The 19289-nt window shown below is 37.0% G+C and overlaps 1 non-coding gene across 1 annotated transcript; it reads left to right on the forward strand.

Moving 5' to 3' along the window:
• The first annotated feature begins 3367 nt into the window (after positions 1–3367).
• LOC148295775 (small nucleolar RNA R71) lies at positions 3368–3474 on the forward strand. The gene has a single exon (XR_015834903.1). It is a non-coding gene; the product is annotated as a small nucleolar RNA R71 (small nucleolar RNA).
• The last annotated feature ends 15815 nt before the right edge of the window (positions 3475–19289 follow it).

Genomic DNA, 19289 nt, shown 5'->3' on the forward strand with positions numbered 1-19289 from the left:
TTTCTTATCTTTTATCTCCAAGTCAAACTCTTGCAACAAGAGGATCCATCTAATGAGGCGTGGCTTGGCATCCTTTTTAGCTAACAAGTATTTCAATGCTGCATGATCAGTGTAAACAATGACCTTGTTAGTAATCAAATAAGATCTGAACTTCTCTAAAGCAAATATGACAGCTAATAACTCCTTCTCTGTGGTGGAATAGTTGAGTTGGGCATCGTTGAGGGTTCTACTAGCATAGTAGATGGCATGTGGCTTCTTATCAACTCGCTGCCCCAAAACAGCTCCAACAGCATAATCTGAGGCGTCACACATCAGTTCAAAAGGCAAGCTCCAATCCGGTGGCATAATGATTGGGGCAGTTGTGAGCATCATTTTCAAAGCATTGAAAGCATTCTCACAGTTTTGATCAAACACAAAATCCATGTCCTTGGCAAGGAGATTGCACAAAGGCCTTGCAATCTTAGAAAAATCTTTAATGAAACGCCTATAGAAACCTGCATGGCCAAGGAAAGAACGTACTTCTTTGACAGAAGTAGGTGAGGGCATAGAAGCAATCAAATCAATCTTAGCTTTATCTACCTCAATTCCATTACTAGAGATGACATGACCAAGAACTATGCCTTGGTTAACCATAAAATGACATTTTTCCCAATTAAGCACAAGGTTATTTTGTTCACATCTAGCCAACACCTTAGATAAGTTATGCAAACATTGATCAAAAGAATCACCAAAGACAGAGAAGTCATCCATGAATACCTCAATAAACCTTTCTACCATGTCGGAGAAAATGCTCATCATGCACCTTTGGAAAGTGGCTGGGGCGTTGCAAAGACCAAAGGGCATCCTCCTATAAGCAAAAGTACCAAAGGGACATGTGAAGGTTGTCTTCTCTTGATCTTCTGGGGCTATGGCGATTTGGTTGTAACCTGAATATCCATCAAGGAAGCAATAGTGGCTATGGCCAGCCAATCTCTCAAGCATTTGATCAATAAATGGAAGAGGGAAGTGATCCTTGCTTGTTGCTGTGTTGAGCTTCCTATAATCAATGCAAACTCTCCAGCCCGTGGTCATCCGTGTTGGTACAAGCTCGTTTGCTTCATTCTTCACCACTGTGATACCTAATTTCTTGGGGACAACTTGTATTGGGCTCACCCATTTACTGTCAGAAATAGGGTAAATAATACCAACATCTAAAAGCTTCATTACTTCTTTCCTTACCACCTCCTTCATGTTTGGATTGAGACGTCTTTGGGCATCCCTCTTAGGCACTGCATTGTCCTCCAATAGTATCCTATGCATGCACGATGTTGGGCTTATGCCTTTGATATCTGCAATGCTCCATCCAATCGCAGTTTTGTGCTCTTTTAGAACCCTCAAAAGCTTCTTCTCTTCATTTGGTTCGAGGTGTGAGGCAATGATAACAGGTAGAGTCTCACTCTCACCTAAATAAGCATATTTAAGGTGTGTTGGCAATTGCTTTAATTCCAACTCCGGTGCCTGCACAATAGAAGGTAAAACCTTATTAGTAGGTGCGGGTAAAGATTCAAATTGGTTTGCATACCTCTTTCCCACTTCTATGTAGCTATCCATGCTGCAAACAAGCTCAAGAAGTAAAGGAGAGATCACAGCCTCTAATCTGTCCACTTCTTCTTTCCTTATGCTTTGTGTGATGCATGCTTCAATAGGCTCCAAATAACTCATTGGCAGTGCTTCTTTCACCATATTATCAATTGCATCAAGCTGGAAAACTTCATGCTCATCACTTGGAAACTTGGAGGCTTCAAACACTTTGAATGCTATTGTCTCATCAAACACGTTCATAGTCAATGTACCCTTCTTCACATCAATAATTGCACCGGCAGTTGCCATGAATGGACGACCAAGAATGAGTGGTAACTGATTGTCATGAATTGGTGCTTCTTCCATTTCCAACACCAAGAAATCAGCTGGCAAAATCAGCTCTTCTACTTTCACCAAAACATCTTCTAGAATGCCCCTAGGGTACCTGATAGTTCTATCTGCCAATTGAATGCTCACAGATGTGGCTTGCAACTCACCAAGGTTAAGTTTCTCATAAACATGATATGGCATAAGGTTAATGGATGCACCAAGATCAAGCAAAGCTTTTTGAAACTTAAAATCACCAACTATACAAGGTATAGAAAATGAACCTGGATCCTTTAGCTTTGGAGGTAGCTTTCTTTGTAAGACTGCACTAACCTCTTCACTTAATGCAACCTGTTCATGCTCTTTGAATCTCCTCTTGTTAGTGCATAGATCCTTCAAAAATTTTGCATATTTTGGAATCTGAGCAATGGCATTGAGCAATGGGATGTTGATTTGCACTTTCTTGAATATTTCCATTATCTCATCCAAGCCTTGATCTTTCTTTGACTTTGATAACCTGCTGGGAAAGGGTGCAATAGGCCTAAAAGCATTAGATGAAATTGGAACTTGATTAGCATTAGATGATACCTTAGGGCCTGTGCTCTTTCCAAGAGAATTGAGGGGCTGTTTGGTGGAACCTGTGGGCTGCCCTTGTGGTGGCTGAATGATCTCCACGTTTTCTCCATCTTCTTGCTCTTCATTGGCATCTCCAACCTTATTATCAACTTGTTTACCACTTCTCAAGATGTGCACTGCTTTAACTTGCTCATGATGCCTTGGATTCACCTCCGTTTGGCTTGGAAAAGTTCCGGATGCTCTATTGCTCATGGAGGATGCAATCTGCCCAACTTGCACTTCTAGTTTGTTCACTGCATTTTGAAGATTCTGATTGGTTTGCATCTGTTGCCCCATGAACTTCTTGAACATGTCTTGCAATTCTCCCATTTGATCACCCCTTTGCTCTTGTACTTGTTGGGGAGCTTGCTGGAATTGCCTTTGTTGTATTTGAAATCCTGGGGGAGGTCCTTGAGATTGTTGCACATTTGAATTATTGCTCCACCTGAAATTAGGATGATTTCTCCACCCCGGATTGTATGTGTTTGAGTAAGGATCATTCTGAGGATTCCTTCCTTGAAGGGCATTTGCTTGCTCTAGCATGTGCTTTGCAAAAGATTGGTCTTGAACTTCCTCTTTGCTTCCTAGAGGGCCAGTCACTGCCTGTTGAAGCAAAGAACACATAACATCAAGTTTTGCATTAATCTCATTATTAGTACTTACCTCAGAGACCACAGCTTTCATAGGAGCTCCTCTTCCTTTATTGTAGCTCCATTGTTGAGAGTTGGTACTCAAAGATTCAAAGAGAGTAAAAGCCTCATCTGCTGTTTTGTTCATCAGTCCTTCTCCACTTGTTGCATCTACCATCATCCTTTCGGAATCAAGCAAACCTTCATAGAAAGATTGCATTTGCATCCAACTCTCTATATTGTGGTGTGGGCAAGAACTCATCATCTCCTTGTACCTCTCCCAGCATTCATGAAAAGCTTCTCCTTCTCTTTGTGTGAAACCAAGAATTTCCTTTCTAATCTTGTTAGTCTTTTGAGCTGGAAAGAATTTCTGCAAAAACTTATTAGAAAGCTCATCCCAAGTACGAATTGAAGCATTAGGCAAAGAGTATAACCATGACTTAGCCTTATCTTTTAAACTGAATGGGAATAGCCTCATCTTAATCTGCTCATCATCAAGTCCTTGAATTTTGATTGTAGCACATATTTCAAAGAATTGCTTAACATGCATGTAAGGATCCTCAGTGGTATTACCATAATAAGTTGGAAGAAGATGAATCATACCACTTCTAAGCTCAAACCTGTCAATTGTGAGTTGAGGATAGACGATGCACGAAGGTTGATCAGTGACTTTGGGGATGGAAAATTCACGCAGGGGTTTCCTAGGTTGGACAACAAGCGCACCACCTCCTTCATCATTATTGTTGTTGTTTGGAATCTCTGCCATCTTGCTTGAACCTTCAGATTCGTAGCTCTCAGATTCAGCACTTAAAGAACTATAATTCCTCCTCAAACCAACACGTACAGCAAAAGTTCCTGGTGAAATTGGCTCAGAATCAGATTCGGACATATATGCACACACAAGAAACCAATTAGTGCCTTCAAATGGAGATAACAACTAAAAAGAAAAACAGAATACAGAAATAAAAACCAACGAAAACAAAAACAAAAACACTCAAAGTAATCTAACTATAGCACCATCGTTACCGGTTCCCCGGCAACGGCGCCAAAAACTTGTTGAGCCTATTCCTAACAACTAAAATGAGTTATTAAAAATAGAAACTTCAATTCTCGCAAGTGCACGAACCATTTATAGTATAGCTTATGAAATACGAGGTCGATCCCACGGAGAATGGTAACTTGGTTGCAAGTTAAACTACTTAGAATGATGGAAAAACTGAAAACAAAGAAACAAACTAACTAACAATTGGCAAGGTCTAGGACAGAATCCTAGCACCACACACGCACTCGAATGGGGGGTTTTTGTTGTTTAAATGAAAACAAGAGAATGAAATGGAAGTGCTGGAAGTAAACAATGGCAGCAATGAACAAGTTGTGAAACAATGATTGAGAAGTGTTAGAGCCTTGGAATCTACCACTAGTCTTCCTATCCAAGTTATGAATGCATAGAAATTGACTCAAGCTTCATTAACAATAGATTATCGCATACAAGCCTATGGTATCTAGGTGCAGGATGCATGATTCTCCTAAGGCATGTAATTGTGCATGGTATCTACACAACACGTGATCTCTAATATGCAACCTAAGCATGGTATCTACTTAGAATAAAGCATATAAGAGTCATTAAGTTCCTTGAGAATATGATAATCACACAAGTCCTAGAACATGGTATCTGTCCTAGTCAACCTATGGTTATTAACCCCTTGAATGATTCTTAGGCCATTCATGTGTTGCTTGTGAAAGGAGAGTAGAATTGGTGAATCTAAACCCCTTCCCAACCTGTGCTAGATGCATAAAATCCTAGTTAGCTACTCCAAGAAAACATACATCAAGCACATAATAAGCTGGAGATTAACAACTTGATAATGAAAGCAAGGAAATCAATTAACTATGAAATCATCCATAACATTGAATATTCATGACTAGGGCTTCATCCTAAGCCCTAACAAAATGGATTAGTTAAACATAATTATGAATACAGAAGATAAGAAATACATAGGTAGAATAAAGAGAATAGAAGAACTAGCTGGTGGCAGCAAGGTAGTTTCCAGGATAGCTCCCAGCTCTCCCTCCTTTGCAGCTAGCTCTCTCTCTCTCTTTGTGGTGAATCTGAATGTGTGTATGGAAGTAATGGATGAAGTGAATTGTGTCTGGGATGTGGAATGGAAGTGGTATTTATAGGGAGAAGGAAAGGGGAATTCTGAATTGAATATGACTAATGCATACAACACTTGTATTTAGATAATCAGAATTGGTTGCTGCACTAATAAATCCCACCAGCAGCCATAGGTCATCTTCATGTCAGCATGATCAAGCATCCATCCAGAAACCAATAGCTCATGCCTAGCTCACCATGACCAAGCATCCATCAGCTCATCCTCATGTCAGCATGATGTGTATTTTGATGGGCTCACGGATTGGGTTTGGCTGAATCCAAATATGACTTTAAGATATCCATTTTGAAGTTCAGAATGTCTCTGATCCAACCACACAAGTATTGGCCCAATCCAAGCTCGGATGAAGAAGATAAGTCCGAAATGAACTTCTAACTCAATATCCAGTTTTTGCACGTTTTGCACCATTTTGCTTCAAAAGCAATCTCTTGCTGCCTTCAACCTATAGAACACACAAACATAGGTAAGTGACTTGAAATAAAGAGAAACTAAACAAAATTACTAAGTAACGAAGGCATGCAAATGTGTGAAATTATGAACTTATCAACTCCTTCCGATACAAAATGCAGTCATTGGGACATGCGTGGATTTTCTCATAACTCATCCCTAAAGCAGACAAAGTCTTTTTTGCCTCGTACATAGAGGAAGGTAGTGTATTTCCTTCTGGAAGAAATTCTCCTTGAAGTATAAATAATTCTGTAAAGCAAACATCACTCATCCCATGTTTGCTTTCAAATTATATAACTTCACCAAAGCCGACAACTTCGTGTACTTACTGCAACCAGGGTACAAGGGTTCATCGCCATCCCCAATCACATTGGCAAACTCATAAGGATCAGATCCAATATTGGCAAAATCATTATCATCCATCCCTAATTCTTCAGAAACATAACTAAACCTACTTTGCTCATCTTCTTCCACATTTCTACTAACATTGGTAGTCCATTCCCAAGGTTCTCCATGCCATCTCCAAATCTTATAGCTTTGGTCAATTCCATTAAAGTATAAGTGTTCCCTTATAATTCCAACCCCAAACAATCGAATATTCCCACATTTAACACATGGACAATGAATCTCAGTTGTATTTCCAAGATTTTCTGACGCAAAATTCAAAAATCCTTCCACCCCTAACTCATATGCCTTCGATCTTCTATCTGCATGCATCCATGACTTATCCATCTCACACTCTATAAAATTCATATAAATATATATATATAAATATATATATATATATATATATATATATATATATATATATTAAAGGGGAAAGACCAGCAATGAAACACTACCTCATTCAAATAGCAGAGAACAAAATGAAAATTAAATATAAAACATGGACAAGACGACGTTTTGAACAAAATAATCGTCGTTTAATATAAATTCAGACGACGGCATCTATAGTCACCGTCGTCATTAAGATACCCAAACCCAGAAATTTGAACGGGGTTCTGGTAGCCTAAAGACGACGTTTAATGGAGAAACAGTTGTCTTTAGGCTACCAGTTGCGGCTTAAAACTCAGACGACGGTAGTAAATGAACAACCGACGTATAATAAACATTTGGACGACGGTTTGATCCGTCAACCGTCGTCGTAGTTAAAAAAAAAAACAGCTTAAATCTCCCATCCTCATTCCTTTTCCAAGAACCCATGGCCAAACAAACATAAAAGAACCCAAACAGAGAGCAATTATTATAAGAATGCAAACACCAAAACATAAAAGAACCCTAATATAGCTACCAATTAAGAACTCATAGCTACCAACGAAAACATTTATGGATTTAAGAAGAGATTCGGGTTAAAGGGACTAGGGTTGTACTTACATGGATATTGAGAGAGAGCTGCGAGAATATAACAACTGCTTGAGAGAGAGCTTGGAGAATCTACGTACCTAATGCTTTGAGAGAGAGCTGAGAGAATATAACAAAAGCTTGAGAGAGAGCTGAGAGAATTAGGGTTGTACTTACATGGATATTGAGAGAGAGCTGGGAGAACATAACAACTACTTGAGAGAGAGCGAAAACCTTCAGACAAATTTATGTTGAAGAGAGAGAATGAACTATTTGAGGGTTAAAGGAAAATTCTGAAAATTTTAGGTCGCGGTCAAAAATTTTAAAGTACCGCGTTTCTCAACGACGACGGTCAATACTTACATGGACGTCTAATGCTTACTTACAACGGCGGTTTCTATACAAGACCGACGTTGTAAACATAACGGACGTCGCTATTTAATAACCGACGTCGTAAACGAATTCAATTAGTCTTCGTTTATGTAGTTGACCAAAAACAGCGGGAGAAAACCGGCGTCGTTTCAAAAAACCCTAAACCCTAAATTTTACAATAATTTTAAAAAAATACACAAGTATGAGAAAAATGAACCGAAAATTTCTATGGACTCCTTACAACAATGCCTTCTACAATAGAAGGCTAAAATATGGATTTCATAATTTTGAATTTATGGGCACCAATGGATCACATAAACTTTAGGGTTATGTTATGTAAAGTATAAGGAGTACCATGTTTTGTCTCTAAATTTGTTTGAATTTTGTTATCATTTGAAGTTTGAAAACTAAAATTACATTTTTCAGGCCATATTTCAATGCTTGGTAGTTTTCAGTTTAATTTTTGGATTTAGTTTTGAATTTAATATGGAATTAAATAAAATATAAAAGTCATTAAAAATTAAATGAAAAATGACCTATCCGACGTTGTATGCTTTTACAACGACGTTAAACATCACAAACTGACGTCATAAAATTATTAGACGTCGAAACTAATAGAAAACGAAGTCTTTTTTTGGATAACCGACGTGGATTATCGTATTACCACGTCATTTTAGTGTATATAACCGACGTTGTTTAAATATACAAAGGCGTATGTTTAATAATATCCGCCTTTGTATATTATTAAGACGTCGATAAGGTTATACTAACCGACGTAGTATATAAGTACAAAATTCATTTATACAAGATGAATTAATTATAAACCGTCGTTTTTATGACTATTACATGTCGTTTTTAAGAATTGCCGTCGATGTTATATTTCCAGTTACATTAAGACGACCATTGTGTACAAGTATGAGACGTGTAAATTAGAATCAGACGTCGGTGTTTGGTAACTAAACAAGTTTTAAAACAAAATTTAATTTTTTTGATGTTTGTTCGCTTGATTACAACAAAATATTTATGTACATTTTAAATAAACTAAAATAAACCTAAACTAAACATTGTTCATAAATATTTATGTACATCAATTATCCTTCGGTAAGAAGTTGTTCACGAATTCTGCCCATTCATGCCTAACTTCGTCAATATCCTCTTGTTTATACTGAATTTTATTTTTTTTCTTCTCAAACTGCAAAATAAACCAAAAAACCGACGTGTTATAATGATAAAAACAACGGTTTTAAACAAAAATCTGACGTAGTAAAATAAAGAAAGTATATCTAAAATTTTGTGTTTTACCTTCTTCTCGAAATTTAGGTCAGGATCATGAATTATATCTCTCATGAATCGCATCACGTAATAGCCACACTCTACACTTGTTGGTTGTTCAGGAGTGCCGTGTAGATTTTTCCAAATGGCCTGCTGTTTACGTGAATTTTTGTTTATATGAATGTTAAACATTTTAATTGACCTGTTATACAAGAAAACAAAGGGTGTTAATGACAAAACACAAAATTTAAATACAAATAGTAACCGTCGTGGTAAATCAATCAAAACAACGGAGTTTTTTAAAAAAAGACGTGGTATTTTGTTTCAAACGGCGGTAAAAACTTACCGTCGTTGTATAACATTATAACGTCGGTAAGAGTAAAACGTCGTATAACAAAAAATTGAGTGGAAAAAATTAAAACGTTCTTAAATAAAACCCAAACGACGTGGTAGTATGATTGAAACGACGTTTTTAAGAAAATACTGACGTAATAAATTATTTAACACGTCGGTAATAACGTACCGTCGTTATATGTTCTTTATAACGTCGGTATTATTAAAAATCGTCGTATATTTAAATACTTTAAAGGAAAAAAAATCTTAGATCAGAAGAAATCAACTTACGTATTCACTATATTTTTCATGTCATCGTCAACCATGCGTTTTGGCAGTGAATTCATGTAATAGGCAGTCTCCGTTGCTGGTCTCACAATTACCATCACCCAATGACCCCTGCACATAATGATTCATATAGGTTAAATAGTACTACAAAGAAAAATATTACAAGCTTAGAAAAATACTTTAAATGGTACTAACCCTGGATTATAAGGGACCAAGAAAAATTGATTCCCATCTGCTGTGTTCAGGCGGTTTGACAGGTTTTTGATTCTGTCTGATATTGATCCAGATTGAGAGCTCACTAGCCCAGGGTCCACGATGCCAACAAGGTTTACCATATTTGCCATTTTTAAATAGTCAAATAGGAACCTAAATATATGAAAGTCAATTAAATGAGATTTTAATTTAAAAGAAAGGGAAATGTAAAACAAAATGGGATTTTAATTTACCTCATGTATACTGATATCACTGTGGTTCCAATCTCAACCATGGAACCAAACTGCAAAATATCTTCAGGTAAGAGGAAGGTATCATGCTCAAAGCCAAACACTTTCTTGGGCATGTGAACTGTCAGAGCCTCGTTAGTAGGCAACAACTTGGTCTGGACATGTTGGCATAAGGCTAACAGAGGAGGTGGCATGTCTAGTTTTGAGAGATCCTATTACAAGAAATAAATAAAGAAATATAAGTTAGTTTGTGTGTGAACTAAAATAAACGACTCTAACTAAACCCAAAAAACAAACGTGGTATATAATATAAACGACGGTTTCTAGTAAATACTGACGGAGGAAAGGTTATACACGTCGGTAAATAAATAACCGTCGTTGTGTGGAATTTATAACGTCGCTATACTATAGAAAGGTCGTCTAATTAAAATGCAGTTAATGAAATCATGAAATAGACGATGGTTTATAAAAGAGTTAGACGACGGCAGAAAACACAGTCGTTATTTTTAATGTCCAATAATTTGCAAAACAAGTAAAAGCGTCGTGGTATTTAACTAAAAACGACGCGTCTTGTAAGAAAAAGACGTATAAACCGTCGTTATTTTAAATTTTAACGTCGGATATTAAAAGGAGAGACGTCTATTTAAAATTTAAAAGGCAGAAATAGAAAATAGCAGAGATTTTACCGTGTCCTCTGTCTGTTTTCCAGCAGTATCAGCTTTAGGCTTCGAATCTTCTAATTCCAAAGCTAGGGGTCTGATACCAGTGGCCCCAGAGCAGTTTGCCTTATCAGACATTGGATTTTTTGGGCTATGATCATGAGGGGGTAAAGTAATTGGAGGAATTGGGGTTTTGAGCATCTGGCTGGGATCAAAATTAGGAACTAGTTGACGGAAATATGCCAACATAGCCTCCCTCTCTGCTCTAACTGCTTCCATTATAGTTTCCCTTGACTTCGCCTCAATCCTCAAGGTCTCTTCTCTGACTGCCTCCCTAACACTTTCCTTCAATTTGTCACCAAATTTCACTCTCTGCTGTTTCGGCAAATTGAAGAACTGAGTTGGGGTAACGCCAGCACCAACTCCTCTGACTCTCCCACCATGCTCGGGGGTTCCCAAAGCAAGAGTCAAGACATCATTGGTCCCGGAGACAATCAGAGTGCCTTCGGAGACTTGCTTTTGCAAATCATCCTAAAAGAGAGAAAGAGAGATTGTTAGAAACTGAGCAGGGTGTAAAACAGATAAATATACCAACGTTGTAAATTATAAACAACGACGGTTTTATTAAATTACTAACGTAGTATTAATTTAAAACGTCTGTATTTAAATACCGTCGTTGTTTATAATTTACAACGTCGGTATATAAAAATCCGTCGTATATTCTAAATAAAACAGATTTAAACATAAATCAAAACCGTCGTAGTATTTAAAGTAAGACGATGGACTATTGAACAAACAGACGTAGGACTTAATTTCATATGGCTGCACAAAATTACCGTCGTTGTATAAACATTCTAACGTCTAGATAAGATAAAACCGTCGTAAATTTTAATGAAGAAGTGAAAAACTCGATTGAAAAATGCATTCTTTTCCAGAAATTGTGCACCACAAATTTCAGTGAAATAGACAGAGAGAGGGAGAGTGTGTGCGTGAGTAAACTTAAAACAAAAATGCAGTTCATAGAGGAATTTAATCCGTCGTATTAATTCTATCTAGACGTCTACTTTATTCAAAAACCGACGTCCTATTCATTTTTAAACGTCGGTAAATTAAGCCCGTCGTGGTGTTTATTTGATAATGGCGCTTATTTAAAGAAAAACGACGTCTATACCAAAATAAAACACTCTGTTTTTCAAATTTAGAACAGAGTTAGTGAGACTTACGATTATTTTTGCCTTCTCTACAACCTTTGGATCAGGGATGTTTCCTGTTTTATCTTCTCTTGCCTTCTTCCATAGAACAGGTCGATCGATTTCTTCAACATCGGGCATGGTTTCTGTCAAATGGTCCTCCAAACCAACATACCCTTTTCTAGACAACCTATGGTTGTACTCCAATTTCTCCTTCCTCTCTTTCTGCTCAGCATGCTTAGCCTCAAAATCTGAGGCTTAACCTTGAAGCTACGAAGACATCCCATTGCGATTTATCTATGAACTTATAAAGCGCAGGGGTTTCTTTTAACTTCTCCTTGTCATGTGCGAGTGGAAGGATATAATGCTTAGTTACGTTATACTTGAAATCCTTCCATTTTTTGGCGGCAGACGACAAGACCATGTTCTTGTACCTATCCCCAATAACATAGGACATTTGAACAGCTTCCCAAATCTGCTCCCTCACATCCTTGGGTATTTGAGTCCATTTCTTGTCCACAAAAGGGACTCTGGTGCGTGCCAGAACACCAATGTAAGACTGCATCTCAACAGCAGCCTTGCCATGTGGTTTGCCCTTTTTATTGAACTCAACCACAGGCTTAACCTTCTCAATTTTCCTCTTCACAACACGGCTCATTGTGCTGATACCGCGGCCGGATTTTGGCTCCTCAACAAATGTGGCTGTGCTCGAGTCTTTGTCGGAGGTTGAGGCAAATCTCATCCTCTTCGAGGGTTTGCTTTGAGTTGATTTTTCTTCTTCCACTTGAGCCTTTGAAACTGATTTGGCTTCATCCCCTTGTGCCTTTGAACCTGATTTGGACTTTGACGCTTGAGCTTCCTTGTTTTGAGATTTCGAAACCATTTTTAATTAATCTGCAAGGAAAACAACGTCGGTTATTAAACAGAAACGATGTAATAATAACAAAACAACGACGGTAACACTAAAACAGCGACGTCCTATTAAACAGTCTCTTAGACCATGTATGGAAATAAGACGACGGTTTTATATCTTTCATGACGTAAATGTGTATACACTACGTCGGTCACTCATAATAACCGACGTGGTTTAAAATTTACAAAGACAAACACAAAACGATTGTTCTTCTCCCATAAGACGACGGGTTTATCTTGTTACCGACGTATTAATTATCACACCATGACGGTTTTTAACCACCGTCGTGTGTCCATTCTATCGTCGAAAATAAGACAGAACTGTCGTCTTTTGGCGTTGTGAAAGTATCGACTTATGTATTTAATAAAAACCAGTGAAAGATTTCCTCAATTTGACAGAATCTTGTTTCCAGACAACGACGGCATTCAAATGAAATGTAAAAAAGGGAAGAGAGTGAGAAAAAACCTTTGGCGTGAAAAGAAAGTTTCCTTTCGATGAAGACGAAGACGAAGATGGTGATTTGGAGATGAAGACGAAGATTAAGACGATGATGCTGCTTTTGGGAAATGAGAGGGAAACTACGATACTTTATCGGTGAGAGAAAACCGTAGAATATTAGGTCTGGTGACGAAAAGTTTATATATTTTCCCAGAGTTCAATACAACGACGTTTTTATTAAAAACCGCCGTATTATACAATTATAACGACGGTAAATAATTCATAACTGACGTGGTTATCACAACTACCGAACGACTTTTGGAATTCCGATGTGGTTATGACGGCGCTTTTTTATCTAAACTGACGTTGTACTTCGAAATTCAACGACTGTGTATTTTAATAAACCGATGTGGTTACTTGGGGGTTCTGAAAACGACGTTGTTCTCTTTTTAATACGCGCCAAATGACTTTTGGATTTCCGATGTAGTTATGACGGCGCTTGTTTATCTAAACTGACGTTGATTATTCAAATATGACGTCGCTATGTATATTAGAACCGACGTGGATATTTACGATAATTTGTTTAAATATGATTTTTTCACGCATTTTTTAACTCTCAGTTTTCAATTAGGGTTGCAGAATGATTCCTCACAAGAAATTGTCTTTCTGAAAGCAAATGGGTTTGCAAAATGATTCCTCACAAGACCAAGCATGGGTTTGGTACATCCTCCTGTGTAGCAAGGGTTGAACCAGCCTTAGAACCTGCATGGGTTTGCAGCCGCACTTCCCAGCCCCCACTCTCCCCACCCCAAAGGCACAACCCACAACAGGTTCTAAGGCTGGTTCCACCTTGCTACACAGGAGTTTTGAAGTTGATCACTGTGGAAAAGGGGACTACAATGTAACCAGGAATCGAGGAGTGAGCTTTTCACACTTTGTTGATTTTGATTTTCTGAAATTATTAGATATTCATCTGTGGCTGTGCAGGAGCTTGAGAACAAGAGGAAGGAGAGGGCCCAGCTTGCATATGAGAGGAAGAAACAGTTGAACAAGCTGAGGGTGAAGGCAGAAAAGAAACCACGATGTATTTGCCAAATTTGTGTACATATATTGTGTAAATATTGATCAATATTTAACACGAAGAGATTTGCCTTTTAAGATGAAAATGTTGTTGAGGATTGAGAATTAAATTTTGTTTTGTGTTAAGAAAGATATTACCAAAATAAAAGAAAATTTAATTAATTTTAAAAAGCTATAAAAATAAGACGGCGATTTACAGAGAAGGCAGACGTATAAATTGAAAAAATACGACGGTAATTTGAACTTAGGACGTGGTAAATAAACACGGCAGTAGTGTTGTAGGTACCGTCGTAGTATACTCCAAAATAATAAGTCGATAAATTAATCTCTCGCGTCATGGTATATTATTTAACACGTCGTTTTTTTGTAATATACCGACGTGTATTACATTACATTATACGACGTGGATTCCATAAAATTATACGACGTGGATTCCATTAAAGAATAACCGATGTGGTTTTTTAAATTACACGGCGGTATGTCTATAAGCACCGCCGTAAGTTTAAAAGTTTTATCGTATAAATTTGACTCTTTCTTTCAGTTTCAGTTTTCATTTAGGGTTCCAAGTTCTTCTGGTCTCTCTGGAGGCTCGTCTTCCTCTCTCACATACACACATACATCATCACTCTCTCTCACATCTCAAAGACAATAATTTGGATGTTAATGATGTATGCGTTTTGGTGTATCTCAAAGACACCAAAACACACACATCATTAACTTTCAAAACATTATCTTTCTCAAAGTTTGCAGTAGTCAGTTCAGTTCTGGTTTCTTTTTGGATTTTGTGTATTTAAAATATTGTCTTTCTCACTTTGGTGGTTCGATTATAATCAGGATCCAAAGATCTCAAAGGTAAGTTATCATACCTCTTGGGATCTCATTTTAATTTTCGTAGGCTACCAAAATTAAAAAATAATTAAATCTTAAAAAGAAAAATTAAGACGGCGGTTTACAGAGAAGGCACCGTCGTAGTATACAGACGTGGATTCCATTATATTATACGACGCGGATTAAGAACAGTTGGTCGTGTTTAGTTAGGAGTTAACACGGCAGGTTTTTTGGTGAACTGTCGTCTTTATGTTCTACGTCGGTGGATTCATACCTGCTGCCGTTGTTTTTTGGTCAGATTTTAACTCTGAAGAAATCTTTTTTTTAAAACGACGCTTTTTTATTTGTATGCGTCGTCTTTTAAAAATATTCAACAGTAAGGCACTTATTCACGACGGTTTTTTTTTATACCGTCGTCGGTTTAAATACAACGACGGTTTTATGTTCTGCCGTCGTGTTTTTCTGGTCGTCTTTTTCTCTTTTTGTAGTAGTGCACGGTTCTTTCAATACATTGAGCAAGTAATGCAAAGGATTTCATTGAGTTATTTATTTTATGAATAAGTGGTTTTTTTTATTTATTCAATACATTGAACTAATAAAATACATAACTTATTGAATAAATAAAAAAAATCACTTATTCATAAAATAAATAACTCAACGAAATCCCTTGCATTACTTGCCCAAAGAAACGAGAGGGTTCCATGTTTGTAATGGTAATTAAGGGCATTACAAATATATCGTAAGGATGTCATTGTAAACAAAGAGGAAAGTAGGGAGGGATAGTAGAAAATATATAGCGTTCACACAATAATAACGTCCAGATGTCCGCATAGGAGAATTCCTATACATATATATATATACTGGGAGCTTCGGTTGAAAGACTGAAGCTCCCTCAAATAAGGGACACCCTTGTAAGGCCCACTTTGTATTGTATTTCACTAATCCAAACCATCTATTTTGTAGATATTCATTCAAAGATCATCTCTACAAAAAATCACTTGGATTCAATATCATTTGACCACTCAATTGAATTATTGAAATTTAAGTACTTTTTTAAAGCACCATGTTCATTGATTTTGTAGAACACAATTAGATGTCGAAACGGTTTCCGATTGTCTAATTTTTTTGCAAGGATGATCTATTTGAGGGATCCCTTAAATAATTTTATTTGAGGGACACCCTTTATGCCCCATTTGGTTCATGGGAAAGGAGGCTTGGGGATGGAAAATCAATTCTTTTCCCATGTTTGGTAAGTCCAGGCATGGGAAATGGTTGCCTGGCACACGGGAAAGTAAGGGAGAAAGTGAAGCCATCTTCTCAACTTGGGTTTTGTTTTCCCTCCTCATGGGAAAGTTTGCGAAAATGAGCCAACATTCAATGCACATTTTTCATGACCATTTTGTCCCCATTAACAATTTAGAATTACAATGTATCATTAAATGCATTCTTTTTTTATTTGATTTAATATGGGTATAATTGGAAAATTATACAAACTTTGTTTTCTATTTTTACTCAAAACAAACATGGGAAATGAAACAAAGTGAAATCTCCCGATTACTTTCCCGGCATTACCAAACGTGGGAAAGGAATCTTCCATTTCCCATCCCTTGGGAAATGACATGGGAAGTGATTTCCCCTCAAATCCGTTCCGTGAACCAAACGGGGCCTTAGGGTCCCCTAAGAATATTTTTTCAACGATCCAAACCATCTATTTTTTAAGTCATCCTTACAAAAAATTAGACAAATCGGAAACCGTTTCAACATTCAATTGTGTCCTACAAAATCAATGAACACGGTGCTTCAAGAAAGTACTAAAATTTCAATTATTCAATTGAGTGGTCAAATGATATCGGATTCAAGCGATTTTTTGTAATGATGATCTTTGAATGAGTATCTACAAAATATATGGTTTAGATTAGTGAAATATAATACACAATGAGCACTACAAGGGTGTCCCTCAAATAACCCCTCATATTTTTGCAAAAATATGGAAATAAGCCAACAATTGTACATCAAGGCCAAGGGAAATTCGAACATGATTGAAACTTTGCAAAAATATAGTTAACAAACTTTCTCTGAAGTAATATAGTACATAAGATATATAACAGCATGTACATAATGCATTCTAGTAAAACCAATGGTAGACTTTAGATAATAAGTTTGATCTCTCATCACAATAATATCGAGATATTTTGGGGTTGAAATCGAATTAATATATAATTAAGATTTGAGCCAACATGATTAGAATCTCGAGCCTTTGCATTTATAATATACGCATTTTTTCGCATTTCAATTCATCTTAGTCATTGTAATAATCTAGTGACTTATAACATGACACCTCAATTACCATAAGTTGATTTTAATTTTATGAGACCCGTCATATTATTTTAACAGTCTAAAGTGCAATTTTGCCCTTTCAAGAAAAAATTAAAATTTTAGAACTAATTTTTTTTGGACGAAAAATTTAAAACGAAAGATTTAAAACTTGAAACTTTTAAAAAATATATATATTTAAAACCCCAACCCAACACAAACTTCCCCCATTTACAACCCGCCACCCCCAGCGTGGTGGTTAACTGACCTAAAAACTTTGATGTGCTTCCTCTCAATCTTTGGCCTTTGAAGGGAAAATTTAGACCATATTTGCTATGGATGTCTCGTGGGTCACACATAAAATTGTTTTAATTGCATCTCATCTCATCCCATGATCGAATAAACATTCCAAAATGGGTTATGGGTTAATAATCTGATTTGATCGCTTGATTTTTGCAGTGTTTTGGTCTCTCTCTTGAAAATCTTAAAGTATTTCATTAATTCTTTGTTTAAACCACTAGTGACCAATGTCGGTGGTGGGAGGAGGATGGGGCTGGTGGGTCATTAATGGGGGAACTTTTGTGATGGGTTTGGTTTTTCTTTTTTTAAAGTTTAAAGTTTTTAAATTTTTCAATTTTGTTGAAAGAGCAAAATTGCACTTTAAACTGTTAAAATAATTTTTCAATTCACTGTTCCTTGATGAAACCGAAGCCAACCCAATCTCTCTCTTCCAAATTTTCCAAAATTCACCAATGAATTACTCAATAAAAAATATAAAATAATAAAAAGATTAGAGAAATCAATACATATATATGGGTGATGGAGGAGAAGTACTGGAGAGAAAGAGGAATGAGAGAGCAATAGGGATGCCGGAGATACAAAAGGAGGAGCAGGATTTTTTGGGACTGAAAATATGTTTAATATTTTAAATTGAGGTAAAATAGGTTGCCAGCTGTCAGTTGCTTATTGGATGGGGACACTTGTGTGGAGTGCTGACCTGCCAGGGAAGTTTTTCTCGCAATATAGAGACATAATCTATTTGTTCTAATTACACGTATTTAAGAGTTTAAATTGCATTGATTTGGTATAAATCTTTTTGAGAAGTTGCGGATTTGATGGTGGGATTGTGAAGTATGGTCTTAAGTTTTGGCTTAGAGTGAGAAATCGTTAGTGTGCTCATTGGCGAACCTATTAAGGCACAAGGAGGTACAGCTGCACCTCCCCTCGCCAGAAAGTCACCTGGAGAGGCCAGAATTTGCCCCTATGATGCTCACCATTTGTTCAATTAAATGTCTTAAAGAGGCTTTCCTATTTTTGTAGCTAAAATCGTATCTTCTACGACAAGATTGTTCCTTCATATGGGGAAAAAAAAAAAAATGGTGTGTCTAGTTAGAATTGCATACTTCTTTTTCTGGCACGGAGACGCTACATGAGGAAGAAGACACGAGAGGAAGAAAATGCGCTAGGAAGAAGATGTGTGTTGCGTTTTGTCTGTAGTATAACCTTAATTATTATTATTTTTTTGGAACATCTTAATTATTTGATATTACATCAGCCTAGCATAATATGCAAACTTAAATGTCTTTCTTAGAATAAAAAAATTCATGTCATGAAAGGCTTACACCTCAATACTTCAAGGCTTACATTGTCTTAAGTGACCAAAAGTGTCTCGCCTTTCAAAACTTAACTAGGGGGTCTGGGGCTTTGTATATGAAAAAGTGAGAGGGAAAAAACGAAGGCCATGCACATGTAGCTACGAAATATGGATGGTATTAGTTGGTAGCTTTTTTGTATATTTTATTTATTGAGCTTTTAGCCTTTTAAATATTGCCCATTCTCTAAAAATTTCATGGGTCCACCACTGAGTGTTCTGGTGGTAGGGAAGCAAGAAACAATGGCGGCATGAGGGACATTGTCATTTTCGGTAGAGTCCATGGTGGAGGATGTGCTTCAACCAGTGTTTTCAAAGGCGTGCGTAGGCGCACATCAGAGTGCGCGTTGGTGATTCACCTCAAGCGCAACCAGGGACAAACCCATGATTTCAAAATAGCATGGGCTAAATTTACC

This window comes from Prunus avium, chromosome 3 (genome assembly GCF_965620075.1).
Source record: "Prunus avium chromosome 3, drPruAviu1.hap1.1, whole genome shotgun sequence".
In the NCBI taxonomy this organism is placed as follows: Eukaryota; Viridiplantae; Streptophyta; class Magnoliopsida; order Rosales; family Rosaceae; genus Prunus; species Prunus avium.